The sequence below is a fragment of the Tenrec ecaudatus genome, chromosome 16 (genome assembly GCF_050624435.1).
Source record: "Tenrec ecaudatus isolate mTenEca1 chromosome 16, mTenEca1.hap1, whole genome shotgun sequence".
In the NCBI taxonomy this organism is placed as follows: Eukaryota; Metazoa; Chordata; class Mammalia; order Afrosoricida; family Tenrecidae; genus Tenrec; species Tenrec ecaudatus.
Genome location: NC_134545.1, coordinates 59592448 through 59609687, shown reverse-complemented (window position 1 = coordinate 59609687; position 17240 = coordinate 59592448).

Here is a 17240-nt window from a genome sequence, read left to right as displayed (position 1 = left end):
GGGAGATGTGCCAGGTGATCTGCTCTCAGAAAGACCACAAACTAAAAACTCTAGGGGGGTGCTCTCCTCTGTCACCTTGCTGTTAGGAGTAGAAATCAACTGGCCGGCACCTGGTAACAACCACATGACTTTTCTCCATAGTGAGATTCAGGAGGAGATGGCCCATCACTCATGTGTTACATGTGTTCCAAAATCTATCAAAGTGCGTGTGTCTTTAGCATATTTGTCCTTGTGCGGCAGGGCAATACATATTCTATTAGCTTGAAGCATATTCGGTCCTCAATTCCCATTAAAGAAGTGAATTTATATTGGTTGCAGAATTCTATTAAGTTCCATTCATTTGGAGGAAGAAAATTCGGGACTCCACTCAGAGCGAAATATTCAACTTCTTGGGTAGGCTAGGTTAGTTTATTCCAAGTACTTTTGCCAGAAAGGTGGGGCTGAGTTGAATTCTTTGCTCACGAGGCAATGCTATCTTGCTCGTCTCGAAACCAATGACCTTACAGCATTAGGCCAAGGGTGAAATGTTTTTCTCTCTCTCTAAAGCATGTATCATACAATATTAGAACGGAGGCATTCTCTGAAAGTTTCTTTTCATCTTTCAACCCATCAAGATTGAGTTGTGCAATATTTATGAAATTGTCAACTAGAAATATGCATCTGTTCACTTTTTTTCACTCTGAAATTACTTCACTTAACAAAGGGCCCCAAATTTGGCTGTCCCATTATGATTTAAATGGTCTGTACCTCATTAGTGTTGCCAGCATTTATTTAATAAAATCAAATCAGAATAGCATTTAATTTAGTTTTAATAGGATAGTTAATGTATGTTAACTAAATATCAATTGATTATTAAAGTGGGGAGTGCTGAGGTGTAACAAATATATAAGATATAAATCTTGTTGCTCTGTCATTAATTCAGAATTACATAAGCAATAAATGTCTAATTAGACTCTTAGTAGTGATGAGCTGTAAGTATTTATTGAGATTCAATAAGATCGATGTTTATAGATTTGTGCTAAGAACCACAGCTAAATTAACTCTTTCATTCCTATTTTCACCAGTATTTACTGTTTTATTTCATGGAATTCTTAACTGAAATGATGGTAGTGGAAGGAGGAGACAATGTAAGTATTACTTAGATAACCTTAGATTGGCCAGTAAGAAATAAACTATAGGATTGACCATCCCCTGATGGGGTTGTAGTCTTTAATTTGGGATAATGGACTCACTCATTTCTAAGGCCATTTATTAAAGGACTTATTTGTTAAAAGGCTACTTCTTTTAACAAAGAAGTTTGGAGATTCACCATGATGCAACAATATAGCTAGCCTATTTGAATAACTGAAGGGATTAATTCAATCTTAGATGAGAAATGAGCAGAGATCACTTATCAGTGGGATTTTTGAGAGGACCAGTTCCTTCAAAACTCTCTGTCCTGTTTCTCTTCAACACTGCCAAGAAAAAAACAAGGAAAAACACAGTTTATTCCATTATTCCTTTGGGTCTAAGGTGTTATCACCTCTGGGTTTCTAGATTATATAGGGTGGCCATGAAGTTTGGAAACATAATTATTCATGATAAATGGATAATGGATATTCAAATATGTATGTTCAGTGACATTACATGATGTCTCTTGGTAAAATTACATAACTTAATGCACAGTGCAAAATTGCAAGGAATATGACTGATTAGTACAGTATTTCCAAGACTCCCTGCACATGCATATGTAATCATTGCATATTTCATGTTGCCTGATTTGTGTCTCAGATAGTCAGTGAATGGACCTGTGCCTTTATCATGCCCCCAAAGTCACCAACCAGGTTCAATCTCTGAAAAGAATGCAAATATATCATGAGATTTTCTGGCCAGTCTGTACTGTAAGCGAGACTGAGAGTTTTTTGCACCTTCGATGTGGAAAACTAATAAAACCTTTAAAATTTTATTTGTCATAATGCACTTTGGCTTTGAAATAAGACACAACTGAAATGAAGTCTATATTCTGTCCTCAGCCCTATAGACTTCTACAAGTTGCATATTTACATGGATTCCAAAGTATTATTGGAGAGGTTAAATGGGATAATAAATGAGAAGTATCCAGCGTACTATTTCCTACTTTCATATATTGTAAGACTAAAATAGTTGCTAGTGGCCTTCCTTTCCCCCTTGCTTTTTCCTACCTGTCTCTGGCACCCATCACATCTCACAGCTTTTCTATGTTTGTAGTTGTTGTTGTTATTTTTAGGTGCCATTCAGTCAGTTCTGACCCATAAAGACCCTAAGCACAACAAATGCAACACTACCTGGTCCTGTACCATTCCCCAATTGTTCCTATGCTTGAGCCCATTGATGCAGCCACGATCTCAATCCAACTAGTGAAGAGCCTTCCGACCTTTTTAGGACCTTTCACTGGGAGGCCTGGTCGACCGTGCTGGTTGACCCTATTGACTGAATTAAGCCCACCTGGCCTAGATTGGAGCCCACCCAGGTGTACCGGCCACCTAGGTGTCCCGCCCCTTCCTTTGAGCCTGAATTTGGAGCATGCCCAGAAGACACCCTGGTCCCTGTTCTGGTTACCAAACAAGACTATTAAACAATATCCTACAGAATTTAAACTTGGGTTTTCAAATAAGGAAAGTCACAACAAACAAAGTTAAAATAGATGGCACAAATTAGGAGGAGAAAAGATACTGTATTTATAACCTATACAGATATGACAGAATAAACATCATCCAGTGCATATGGAATGGCTACATATCAATAAGAAGACAAAAAAGAAAAGAAAAATCAGCAAAGATGATGAAAACTCAATTCTCCAACAAGTAGATTTGAGTAGCACTTGGCAAAGTGTGCAAGGGTCTCCCTGTATTACTTTTGACAATTGCACATGAATCTACAATTATCTCAATAAACATTCCTATTAAAAACCTGAAAATATGCTCACCCTCGTGTTAATCAAGGAAATTCCATTTTAAACAATGAGCTGCTCTTTTACACTCAGAAATTTGGTAAAAATTAAGAACTGTTACTATAACCAGTTTTGGCAGGGATGTGAATATTTAGAGAAAAGAGAATTTCAACATTTTTATTTGTGGGAGTGTAAATTAAAGAGAAATTTTGCAATACCCCTTAAAACTTAAAAAAGTGTGCATATTGAATAAATTTACTTCTCAGTGTATATCCTGGATTTATCCTTTTCAATGTGCCCATGGGAATATGAGCAAGGATATTATTTTGGTCGGTGACACTAAAAAATTGAAAACAACTCAAATATTCATGAGTAAAGGAACTGATAAATAAATTGTGGTATACAGTGGAATATTAGACAACACATCAAATAAATAAATTAGATCTTTATATATCAACATGGATAGTTCTTGAATGCATAATCTTGTTTGAGAAAATCGAACCAATCACATAGTATTATATACATCATGAAACTACTTACTGTAAGCTAAACAGCACACAGAAAAATATTATACAATGCTCATGAAATAATCTGTAACAAGGCCCTCTACTCAAGTTCTCTCTCAATGCAAGAACACTTTGCTCTAAAAACCTGGCATTCTGTGATGTTCACCTTTCCGACACCATCGCTGGAGACAAAATGGAACTGATGGGGTCTGGGTATTAGAAGGTATAGCATCTGGGGTCTTAAAAGCTTGAAGGTAAACAAGTAGCCATCTAGTAGGGAAGCAACAGAACCTACATGGAAGAAACACATCAACCCCTGTGATCACGAGGTGTCCATGGAATCAGGCATCAGAAAACCCAAACAAACAACCATTTTGATGCGAATGAGGGGTGGGAGGGGGGAGGCGGCTGGAATGTAGTCCCAAAGCCCATCTGTAGACAGTTGGACAGCCCCTCACAGAAGGGTCACAAAGAAGGGATGAGCCAAATAGGGTACAGTATAGCATCTATGAAACACACAACATTCCTCTAGTTCTTTAATGCTTTCTCCCGCCCTACCCCAACCCCCACTATCCTTACAAATCTGATTAGGCCAGAACAGGTACACTAGTACAGATAAGTGTTCTCCATACAAAGAATCAAGGACAGATAAACCCCACAGAACCAATAATGAGAGTAGTGATACCATGGGGGTAGGGGGAAGGCGGGGTGAAAGGGGGAACCCATGTCAGTGATTAACATACAAACACCACTACCTCCAGGGGGATGAACAACAGAAACACAACGAAAGGAAGACAGCGAATGGTATAAAACATGAAAATAAAAATAATTTATAAATTATCAAGGGTTCACGAGGGTGGGAGAGTGGGGGAGAGGGGAAGAGGAGCTGATACCAAGAGCTCAAGTAGGAACAAAATATTTTGGAAATGATGGCAACATACGTACAAATGTGCTGGATTCAAGTGATGTATGGATTGTTATAAGAGCTGTCAGAGCCCCAAATAAAACGATTTAAAAAAAAAGAGAGAATCTGTAACAGTGTGTTATAGTAATTCTGATTCAGCTTTCACTGGAACACCAGTCAAAGGTGCCTCCACTTTTTAAAATGCAGTGCTAGGCGAACAGTGCCAACATTTCAAAGGAGTCTTCTAATGTCCAGCGATGTGTTCCTTAATAACAACCCCAGCCTTTAAAAGTGGTTGGGGATGTAGAGGAAGAATTGTTTAAGAATAAATTCCCATGTGCCTATGTGAGTCTCCTGTCTCCACCATTTTGGGAAAAGTAAGGTGAGCACTTCCAACCAAAGTTGGATGAAAGGTGGACTGTGTCCATAGATGAAAACCACCACCACAACAGAGTCGACTTGTGATGAGTGGGTGGGGAAGTCAAGCCTGAGAAATGTGAAGTTAAAAGAACCTAACTCTGGTTCTAAGAGTCTGCCTCAGAGAAAGACGTCAAGAATGGCTTGGACTAGCAGAACCAATAATCCTCAGTATTTCCCTTGGGCAAGATGGACCACTCATTCATTCGACAATAGGTCCGTATTGAATATCTATTATGGACCAAGCACAATTTCAAGTGTTTAAATTTGTGAACACAAGAACGATGACTATTGTTTTCATAGAACCTACATTCCAGTTGAGACAGACATCAAAGAATACACATGATAAATAATTGAATAATATTAAACAATAGAATACTATACGTATTGTAGGAACGCTAGAGCGGAATATGGAGCATTGGAGGTGCTAGGGTAAAGTGAGTCTCAAAGACACTCATTGCCATTGAGTTGATTCTGACTACAGTGGTCGTTTCACACAAACAGAACGGGCTCTGTGGATTTCTGAAACAATTAATATTCACGAGATTCACAAGGCCCATCTTTTTCTCAAGGTGGTTTTGAACTGTTGACCTTGGATTAGCAGCCCAACACATAACCCACTATACCACTAGGGTTCCTAGGGTGAAGCGGATGGTAGAGTACAATTGTAGATAATTGAGAAGATAGGTTTTGGTCAAAATTCTGGAGAAGATAAAGTAGTCAGCCTTCCAGATTTTGAGCAAAGACGAGTCAAAGAAAAGAAAGAGCCAGTGAAAAGGCCAGGAAGGGAACAGGCGCATCATTTTCAAGATGCAACAAGGGTCAGAGTGGCTGGAGTGGAGCCAGCAGAGGGAGAGAAATTGGAGAGGTAAGAGGTGGAGTGGGGCTGGGGTTAGGAAGACTATGTAGGGCCTTGTAGGCCCTTGAAAGTTCTGTGGAACAGAAGCCTTGGAGAGTATTGTCTTGATTTGTTTTCTCATGTTCACTCATTTATTCACTTGATTTTTGTTGTCATAGTTCTACAAAAGTATATTTAACATAAGCTGTGAGTTAGAGATATAAAGGTAGATGGCACAGCAGCCCCGGTGGGTCATTCCCTCAGGTGATGCACAGAGCATCATGGAACGAAAGCGGAGACAACAGCTATGGACATTTGGGGTAGTGCCACTTCCTAAATCCTCCTGACCTCCAAGTCCTCTGTCAAAGGCCCCACCCTCCTCCAAAGTCTCCAAGTCTCCATGGTCATGCACCACTAAATCGCTCTCCCTTTGCTGTTTAGTTCTTTCTAAAGTAGTTGTGGATATCTAGATGAATATATATAATACCTTTGTGTGCATATCAAAATGTTGACATTTAAATTCCTTTTAGGTGTGTCTGCAGGGTTTTGCATGGAGGAGCTGATATGATGCGCTGTCATGTTACTGGATCTCTCTAGATTCTGAGAACAGACTGTGGGTGGCCAGGGGTGAAAGAAGGGACAGTAGTTGGAAAGCTGTTGCAATAATCCAGGCAGGAACAATGGCGATGGTGGAAAGTGGTCAGATTCTGGTACATCTTCTGGAAGCAACACCAACTGTGGGAGAAATAGAGGGAAAGAAAGCCTTCCGGGACATGGTTACTGTCTTGGATGCGACCACCTGAAAGAATAGAGGCATCAGGTGAGACAACTGAAACTCGGGAAAGACTTTTGGTGAGACAGAGGCTAGTTTTGTTTGTTAACTAGAGGCTGGTAGGGATGCCATTGGAGCTATTGGGTACTGCTTAATATCTGACTGGAAGCCCCCAGTAAAATGATTTTTAAAAATCTGACGAGCTCAGGAAGGAAGTCTGGACTGGGAATAGATATGTGTGGGATTCATTGGTGATGGTACAAAATCATTAGTGAAATTAGACGTATGAAGCACAAACTCCAGAGTCTCCAACATTAAAAGGTAAGGATAATGACATAACAATTTAGGTTGAGAAAAAATAGCTGATGAAGTGAGAGGAAACCTAGAGAAGTGAGGTGGTGACCAAGAAGTCAAATATGGAAGAGGAGGAAGCTCTCAGTACGGTCACACGCTGCTGATAATTCTAGTAAGCTGAGGTTGAAAATGGATCATTGACAGTCACACCCATTCCTGATTTTACAATAAAATAAAAAACACGTCCTTAACATGGTAAAACATCTCTCTCTCAATATGAGACCAACACCAGCAAAAACGCACTATGATTTGCTAGTGGTATGATTGTTTAGCTGAAAATTCCAGGATAATCAACCAAACATTTATTAAATAAGAGAATGCAGTTGTTAGGTACAAATTTATTATGTGAAAAGCAATAGCCTTTATATCTCTAAATCTTATTTGCAACATATAATGGCAAAAATAAAATCTCATTTTAATAACCAAAAATGATAAAGTACCTAGGAAAAATTTATGTTAATAACACAAAATTTAAATGAGGAAAACTTGAGAGCAACACTGAAGACCACAAAATGGCCTTAACAAGTGGAAACACAGCATACTGTGGAATAGAAGACAGCACTATGTAGATGATATGTCCTCCATGGATTAACCAATGCAGGTGTTATATGTAACCCATAAAACACCAATAATTTAAATATATATTTAACTTAGATAAAATGTATTGGAAAGACTGATCAATTTAACAATAAAATTTCAAGAACTCTCTTCATTAAAAACACACCACATCATGAACAAATAGAAAAGACACGTGAATTGGAAAAAAGTTTTCAAACTGTTACTATTAAGGAACAATTTTCTTAATGTGCAAAGAGCTCCAACAAAAAATTAAGCAAATCAACAGCTGCAAAGAGAAATGGATAGAGACGTTAAATGAGAAACAAAGAGAAGCAAGTAGAAATCATGCTTAGCATGCGAAATGATCCTTAACCTCTTTCTAAACTTAAAAAACAAAACAAATTCTAAGCTACAATAATAATAGCACTTCTCCCTTATCATATGGATGAAGACCAAGGGGTTGATAATATGCCCCTGGGTGGAGTTTAGGAACCCAAGTTTGCTTACCTATTTATTTGCTAGTAGAAGTAGACATTATTATTACCGGATTGGAGACTAATTGGAAATTGACTAGCTACAATTAAAACATCACTAAGTGGCGCAGTGGTTATGCATTGGACTGCAATTGGCATGGGTCACAGTTGCTCCGTGGGAGAAAGACTGGGGCTTCTACTCCGCAAACAGTTACAGTCTCAGAAACCGTGGGGCGCCTCTGTGAGTCCGCACTGACTGGACAGCGGTGAACTTTTGATTGAATGCCCTTGGATCTGAACATTTCACTTCTGCTTGTCCTGTAGACATACCTGCATTGGAGCGAAATGGTAGATGGACCAGAGTATGAACTGCATCACTCTTCTGAACCATGAGAAACAAACAACCACCTGGTTGTTTATGTGAGAGCAGGTCAGGGAGCATTACACGAAATTTCACTGTCTTTTAATTTCATTTTTCCACAAACCATTTGAAGCCCTTAGGGTAATTGATTCAACTGACCGAAGGTGGTGGAGTGGTACATATTGCTACGCAAAGCTCTCCAAGATGTATTAAATGGGGAAACACGCACAACAAATGAGTATGTAGAGCATGCTAGGGCTTGTGTAGGGATTACATGTTGCTACATATTCCTGGAATAGTTTATGGTGGTTACTTCTTAGCCTGGGAACCAGGTAGTCTGGGTAAGAGGGAGACTTAATTGTAATATGCACCTTTTAAAAGCCAGGTGCCTGCTTTACTAAGGAGTCCTGGTAATGCAGTAGTTAAGCATTTGGCCTCTAACCAAAAGCTCAGGGGTTACCTGTACTGGTTGCTCCCTAGGGGAAAGATGTGGCAATCTCTTTCTGTGAAGATCACAGTCTTAGAAATCGGTGGGGAAGTTCAACTACCGCCTATAGCAGTGGTTCTCCACCTATGGTTTGCGACCCTTTTGGGGGTTGAATGACGCTTTCACAGGGGTTGCCCGATTCATAACAGTAGCAAAATGACAGTTATGAAGTGGCAATGGCAATAATTGTATGATTGAGGCATCACCGCAACATGAGGAGTTGTATTAAAGGGTCGTGGAATTAGGAAGGTTGAGAACCACTCTCCTGTAGGGTTGCCATGCGTCAGAATCAACTTGATGACAGTGGGTTTTATGGGCTCAATTTACTAATTAAAAACCAACACCATCACTAAAAAAAGAGATTTTTCAAACACATAGGCAAATGAATTTGACAAAACCATGAAACTGAAGACTTTACTGGTGTCATCCCAATGCTCCATAAAGAATTCCGAAATGAAATTTGTCAACACTTAAATTAGGCACATTGTACTTTGGAAGCTTCTGCAAATTCACTTTCAATCCACCAGATGGCACAAGAAAATGCAATTTCCTTGTGAACCCATTTGGAAGCTTGGTGCAGGTAACAAAAGGGGGTTGGTGCAAAACTTAGGTGAAGAAGAATAAAGGTTCTCTCCAGACCCCAGAGTCCTGGGGCATTCAAATTCCAATCTAGCCAGAGTGCCTGGGGGCATAGTTTGTCACCTGCCAGGTGATGCTGGGGAATTACCAAGTGGTGCTCACATTCATAAACACAGAATTATCTATAGCACAGCCTCTGCATGAATGGCTTATTGAGGTTCCCTTCTTCTGTGTAGGATTTGCTCTCCCTCTCTCTTTTTTCTTCCTTAATCCATACTTAATGCCCTATGAAAAGAGGTATTTGTTTCTTGGTGAGCCACGTTTCTTTAATTAAAGGAGGGGTGTTGGGAGAGGTCCGCTGGAAAAGGAGAAAATTCTGGTTTCACAATATGCACTATTTATGAGGGTGCTTTGCTGTTGAAATCTATTATAGGCCAGCCCGGCCCACTTTGCCTCTTGCCTCCCAGGAGACAATTACCGTCCTGCATAACAATTTGAAGCAAATATCGGATGTGGTCAAAAGAACAGTTGTGGCCCTCTCTCCAGCAACCGTTTCTGCTTAGATTTCTTAATTGTTTCCACCACTTCCTTTACAGCACTGTGGCCTTATGGGTTCGGCAGGATCCTGAACTTTAATAAAAACCTCTCACCCCCTCTGGAATTCACATATGGCAGCATATCCTTCCTGGACCCTGGAGGATCAGCACCTTAGAAAAAGAGCTTCCGGTTAAATTCATCTATTGCAAACGCAAGTGGGAGTCCTTGAGATGTAATGTTTTCTCCTTGCCAACTAGTCCAAGACACCCCACTCACCTCCTTGCTCAGCACAGCTTTTCCTCATTTTGCCATTCTTGCAGTCCTGGTTTGTCAGCAGTCTCTTCTGAGGTGGGTGATTTCTCTTCTCACTTTCACCTTCACCTTCACCGTCATGCAGGTTTGTAACAGGTGTGGTCTTCTGAGAAATTTTGCATTGCAATATAGGATATGAAAGAAAGGAACTTGATAGAGAAAGAGCCTTTAATGTTGCAGGTGGTTACACACACACACACACACACACATTTGATTATCTAGATAGGGAACAGTTTAGGGTACTCTTAAGGCTACCACAACATTTGACTTCCAACATCAAGGTGGAGGTTCAAACCCAGCAGCTGCTGTGCCATGGAAAGAGGAGACTGTCTACTCCTATAAAGATCTACAGCCTCAGAAAACCTACAGAGCAGTTCTCCTTCATGTGCTGTAGGGTCACAAAGAGTCTGAATTGACTCGATGACAGTAGTTTGCTTATTTTGGTTTAAGGCACAACAGTAGATGAGTCATCATGAGAGAGAGAGAGAGAGAGAGAGAGAGAGAGAGAGAGAGAGAGAGAGAGAGAGAGAGAGAGAGAGAGAACAGGAGCCTGGCTCTGCTATGGATAATCCTAATCTGTGGGCAAGATGCTTCAGCTGAAGATACTCAAGAGTCTGCCTTCGGCGGCCAGACCAGTAGTCAGCAGGAATAATTTAAGCCCTATGACCACAGTTTAGGAATATACTTGACTAACCTGGTGGTACAATCACTAAGTTCTCAGCTGTTATCTGCTAAGTGATAGGTTGGCAGTTCAAATCCACTCATGGGGGTCTCTGTGGGTGAAAGATCTGGTGTGGAACTCCAGTAAAGAGTATGGCCTAGAAAACCCCATGAAGCAGTTCTAGTCTGCCATGTGGGATTGGGATTGCCATGGATCAAAATAGGCTCCATAACACTTAGCAACAACGACTTTGGGGCCTTAACGTCCTCATCGACTAACAGGAATGACTGTATCAGTCAAGCCTGTTCCAAGAACTGCCAGAAAGAGGGCTAAAAATAATCTCTCTATTTAAAATATTTTCCAGACTGGTAAAATTAAGCGTTATTAAAGCAGCACCTAAAACGAACGACTCACTCATGGATTGGGAGGTAGACTTTTAAAAGCTAAGGCTGGGATGGAAGCCATGCAACACTTAAATGACAGCTACAGATGAATGTGAGGCAAAGAGAACCCAAACAGGGTGACACTACTGGGGCCGGGTGCTGGGCAGCCAGAAGTGAGTGCCATTCCCTCTGGCCTGGGCTAAATGAAGGAACAGGACATTCTACAAAAGTTAACGGTGTGGCTGCCTTTGAAGTCGCTGAAAGTTAAAAAGAGTCATGCGAAATATTGGCAGTTATGGTTGCATTAACAGTGACCCTGTGGGACAGAGGAGAACTGCTCCACAGGACTCACAAGGCTGCCATCTTAGTGGAAGCAGAACACAAGGTCTTTCTTCCAGAGAGATGCTGAGTGGGTTGGAACCTCTAACCTTTAGTTGGTAGCTGGGCACTTAATCGGTGTGCCACCAGGTAGGGTCCTTAAAATGTTGACCGAGTGTTTCTTGCCAATAAATGACAGACCTCAATGAAATACTTGTATTTCTCAATTTGGATCTGAAGCAGTTCTGCATAGTGGCCACTTCTAATAAGGAGAGTCTGGAATCAGATACACAATCCTCTCCAGTCATTTCTCCAGAATGGATCACATAGAGGCAAACTTCTTCCTTTACACCCTTGCATGGTCTGAGTCAGTATTTCTTTGCTTTTCTCCCATAAATCATTCCTTTGGTGCTATAAATAATATGCTGTTGTGAGGGGACATCGAGTTGGTTCTGACTCACAGTGACCCGACCCTGTGCATGACAGAAGGAAGCACCTCATGGCCCTGTGCCGTCCTCACAGCTGTTCCGGGTTTGGAGCCCATTGCTGCAGCCCCAGCCTCAATCCATCTCGCGGAGGGCCTTCCTCCTTGTCACTGGGCCTCCACTTGACCAAGCACAATGCACCACTTCTCCAGGGACTGGTCTCTCCTGACAATATGACCAAAGTATGTAAAACGAAGTCTTGTCAGGAGCATTCTGACCATACTTCTTTCAAGGTAGATTTGTTTGTTCTTTTAAAAGTCCACGGTTGGAGAGGGACATATCTGATCAGAGCACACAGGAGCAGATGAAGGGGGAGTAGGAGAGAGTGGAGCACATCCTGGCCCATCAGGCCTTGAGAACGATGACCCCAATTAGAGCAGCCAGTCCACAGAGAGGACCACATGGCCAGCCCCACTATGAGACATGATGCCCCCTCATTGACCCATGGTCCTGTGGGGGACAGCACCGGAGACACAATGTGGGATTTGTGCCCAATCTGATCCTGCCACACTGAGGCAAAGCACTGGGGGAGTGCAGAAGAAGAGCAAGGGAATGGAGTGGCAAGGTTCCCAGGGAATGCTGAAGGTAGACTTTCAGACTGGACTGGAAAACACTCGTAAAGGCCAACAAACTATCCTTGAACTAACTACAAACTTTTCTTTCCTGTGTTTTATTTTGTTCTTTGTCAGTGGTTTGTTGTTGTTGTACACTGTTGCTTGGTTTTTCTCTGTCTTGTTTTTGTGCATGTTATTATCTCTGCAGGTCTGTCTAAATAAGATGGGCTGGATGAACAATCTGGAGGAGAAAACAATGGGACCGACAGTTCTGGGGAGCATGGGATGGGGGGGGGTTGGGGGCAAAGGAAGTGGTGTTAACAAACCCAGGGACAAGGGAACAACAAGTGATCCAAATTGGTGGTGAGGTGGTTGTGGGAGGCCTGGTAGGGCATGATCAAGGGTAATGTAACCAAGAGGAATTGCTGAAACCCTGGTGGGGACGGAGCATGATAGTGGGACAGGAGGAAAGTCAAGGGAAATAGAGGAAAGAACTTGGAGGCAAAGGGCATTTACAGAGGTCTAGATAAAGACATGTACATATGCAAATATATTTATATATGAGGATGGGGAAATAGATCTATGTGCCTATATTTTTAGATTTAGTATTAAGGTAGCAGAAGGACATTGGGCCTCCACTCAAGTACTCTCTCAATGCAAGAATATTTTCTTCTATTAAATTGGCATTCTATGATTCTCACCTTCCCGACACAACCACTGAAGACAAAGTGGGTGAATAAGCAAATGTGAGAGCTGATGGTGCCTGGCTATCAAAAGATAGAGTGTTTGGAGTCTTAAAAGCTTGAGGGCAAAAAAGCGGCCATCTATCTCAGAAGCAACAAAGCCCACATGGAAGAACCCACCAGTCTGTGTGATCATGAGGTGCAGAAGGGACAGTTATCAGGCATCAAAGAACCAAAAAAATCATATCATTGGGTGTACACCTACATGATTTGATTGCTGGGGACAAATAGGTGCATGAGAAAATGTGGCAAAGAAAGCTCATAGTGCTCGGCTATCAAAAGGTATAGCACCTGGGGTCTTAAAGGCGTGAAGGTAAACAAGTGGCCATCTAGCTCAGAAGCAACAAAGCCCACATGGAAGAAGCACACCAGACTTTACGATCACGAGATGTCAAAGGGATCAGGTATAAGGCATCATCAGAAAAAGAAAATCTTACTATAGTGAATGAAGGGGGGGCGGGCAGGGGGAGTGCAGAGTGGAGATCCAAAACCTATTTGTCAGCCACTGGAGATCCCTTTGCAGAGGGGCCTAGGGGAGGAGACGAGCCAGTCAAGGTGCGATGTAGCACCGATGAAAAATACAACTTTCCTCTAGTTCCTAACTGCTTCCTCCCATCGCCCCACCCCACACACACTATCATAATCCGAATTCTACCTTGCAAGTCTGTCTAGACCAGAGGATGTACACTGGTACAGATAGAAACTGGAAACACAGGGAATCCAGGGTGAATGAGCCCTTCAAGACCAGTGGTGAGAGTGACCATACTGGGAGCATAGAGGGAGGGTGAGTTGTAAAGGGGGGGGCAATTACAAGGATCTACATGTGACCTCCTCCTTGTGGGACAGACAACAGAAAAGTGGCTGAAGGGGGACGTCAGACAGGGAAAGATATGACAAAATAATAACTTATAAATTATCAAGGGCTCAGAAGGGAGGGGGGAGTAGGGACGGAGGGGAAAATTGAGGACTTGATGCCAGTGGCTTAAGTGGAGAGCAAATGTTTTGAGAATGATGAGGGCAATGAATGTACAAATGTGCTTTACACACTGGATGTATGTATGGATTGTGATAAGAGTTGTATGAGCCCTAATAAAATGATTTAAAACAAACAAACAAACAAAAAAACCCATGGCACTTTCATATTTTTCTCCCGCATGGCAATTCACGCGCATCGATTCTTCTGCACTCTTCCTTGTTCAATGTCCATTTTTCACAGGCACTGAGGCAATCAGACAATAATGTGCTACTCATAAAAGACACGGTGTCATCGAGATGGTTCTGACTCTTAATGAGCCTTCCGGGCAGAGTAGAACTGCCCCAGTGGGTCTTCAGAACTTTCCACCTTTATGGGACTAGAAAGCTTCATCTTTCTCCATGGCCAGAAGGGTTTCTGCAAAGAAGTATTAGAAAGTATGTTTGGGAAAGTAGCTTTGGTACAAACTTTGAATAATTACTGGTAAATATTTTGCTAAGAACTATATCCCACTCACAACCCCCACTCCTCCACCCCACACCTTGGAGAGAAAGATTCTTCCAGAATAGTCTTCCAGAAGTGTCGCTTGTTGGTGAAGAGAGGGTGGGTGAACAGTCACAGAAATAGGAGCACTCTATATTATTCTGGAAGCAAATAATCTGGAATACTGGGACACGAACAGATGGCTTATTATTTTCCAGGAAGCATTAAATCATTAGAAAGTGATGCTATCCACCACCTGGAAATAGATCCAGGTTGACATCTCAGCCTGGAGTGCATTGCTTCCACCTTACATGTATTTAGCTGCAACCCCTCTTGGCTCTTTTACCCAAATTTCTCCAATCTGATCAGAATGCTGAAATCCAATAAGGTGAGTGTTAGAATAAAGGGTCTCAGTGCAGGTGAAGTGAGCCCAGGATCTCCTCCTCCTTGAGGAAATACCCTGGGTCAGCTGCCCCAAGGGAATTGCTTGGAAATCATGTGTGCGGCATCTGGAAACCTCTGCTTTCTTGCTCCATCTTTTGGAGAATTTTCTCCTCTCCTCAGAGAACCATCTGGGAGACTTTGGCCAAGACATGTGTCTGTGGACGACCCTTCTCATCTCGAGCCAATGAAGAGACTGGAGGCCAAAGGGGAGCACCCCTTAAGGAGTCATCAAAAATACTTTGTCTTTGGTTCTGGGAAATTCTAAAAGGCATGTGCAGCTACCGCAGGATTAAAAAAAAAATCGAGTAGTGAATACCTAGCCAGTAATAGCCAATGAATGCCAACTCTATCTAGGGCCATCAACCATTCTTTAGTCATCTTTTTGGTTGGGGTGGGTATAAAATGAGACAGGGAGGAGGCTAGGAACAAGGTAAAACAAAAATTACAAATGGAAACCCTTTTTCTTAAGGGGCTCTCCAGGAAAACCATGGTTGCCCACCTTACCTTTAGCCAGTTTCGACTTGTTCAGCAGAATGACTGGCATTTCCCTTCTCAGGTATGAACAATCCAAACAAGAGGTTTGCTCAAGCAGTTGTGTTTTTGTGCACTTTTGTGATATGCCCGATGAATTGAGTTAATTCATTCTTTAACTTAACTGGCAAGATTTAGTGGTTCAGAATGCAAGCATGAATAACTATTCTGTTCCTTGAATGCCTGCAGTTTAATGCCTCCTGATGTCAGTGTATTTTTCCCAGAGTAAAACTTGCTATATGAATTATTTACTGCTCAGCGGAATGAATGGAGCCCCACTCGCCCACAGAATGTTAGCTCTGGTTATCTGACGTGATGGGGCACAGTGGTTACAAAGGACAATGAGAAATGTGGATTGTCATTGCAGGGCTCAGCCATTGCAACTAAGATCTTTATAGAAAATACAGTACCTTTTTTTTTTGTCTTGTGCTGTACATCAGAATAGCCTCAAGAGCCCTAGTGACTTGTGACCTAAAATAAGAAGTAAGCCTAAGTGTGGTTCTGTGGTTCACTTTGCCTTTGCTTTAATCTTGTATGAGGGTGGAGAGACAGCAGTAGGTGGTGAAATTGCATTTAAGAACTTTGTGTGTGAATTAGGTGAGAGTTTACAGACCAAATCATCTATTATAGTCAACAGCTTCTACAACTTCCCAGTGGATTAAGAACAATTTTAGATAAACAGAGAAATTAGTCCTTCTTACTGTGGTGACCTCACCAATGTGAAATAAAATATTTTTGGTGGCAGAGAAACAATATGAGATTAATAATGAGGAATTTTACCTTCACATTTATGTTTGAGTGAAGGTGATCCAGGCCCCTCTGGTGAAAGAGCATTTGGGGTGAGTCATTTCCCTCAAAAAAATTACTGGCCTCACCACTGAAATGCTTCTGGCTTAATAAGAACCATTTATAATCTGAAGTGACAGTGAATGCAATTTAGTGGGAGCTGATAAATGAACCACTGAGTTTACTTATACAAATAAGTGGGGCATTAATCTCGACTTTGAATTTCCCCATTGGATTCTCTTTATAACCATTTGTGATAGTGTGAGTGACAGGAAGAAATGATTGACAAGTTTTAATCATTTGCAAAACTTTTCTAAACGTCTTTAAACTTCACAAACATGACAAATAATCCTGAGATTGAAAAATGGATTCAATTGTCTCCCCAACCTTTCAGTGTTTTCCAGCTTAATTATGAGCATCTCATTAAACTAGCACATGCTCTGAAATGTCATCCTGAGACAAAGCGAAAACTCACAGCTGGGCTTTGACTCTGCGCCTGGACTGGGTAACACCAGAAGGGTTTTGTTATGGTTTTCCTGGTATGAATTAATTGGCAAGAGTGTCCATCTCTGTGTCCAACAGCTCTAGCTAAGTGAAAGTGGTAGGGTACCAACGCCAGGACCTTGGTGGCAAGAGTGGGGAGCATCCGGCCCGTGGGCCAGACAAAGCCTACAAAATCATCAGGTCACATCACGTGCCTGACCAAAGAGAAGAAGCAGAACCCCAACTATCTCTGTGAGCTTATGAGACTGTAAACCTTTATGGGCAAGAAAGTCTCGTCTTGCTCCCCTGGGTTTGACCAGCTGACTGGGCGGTTCACAGGTCAATAATCACTAGGACACCACGGCTCCTCCCATCCCATTAGGGGCGAGT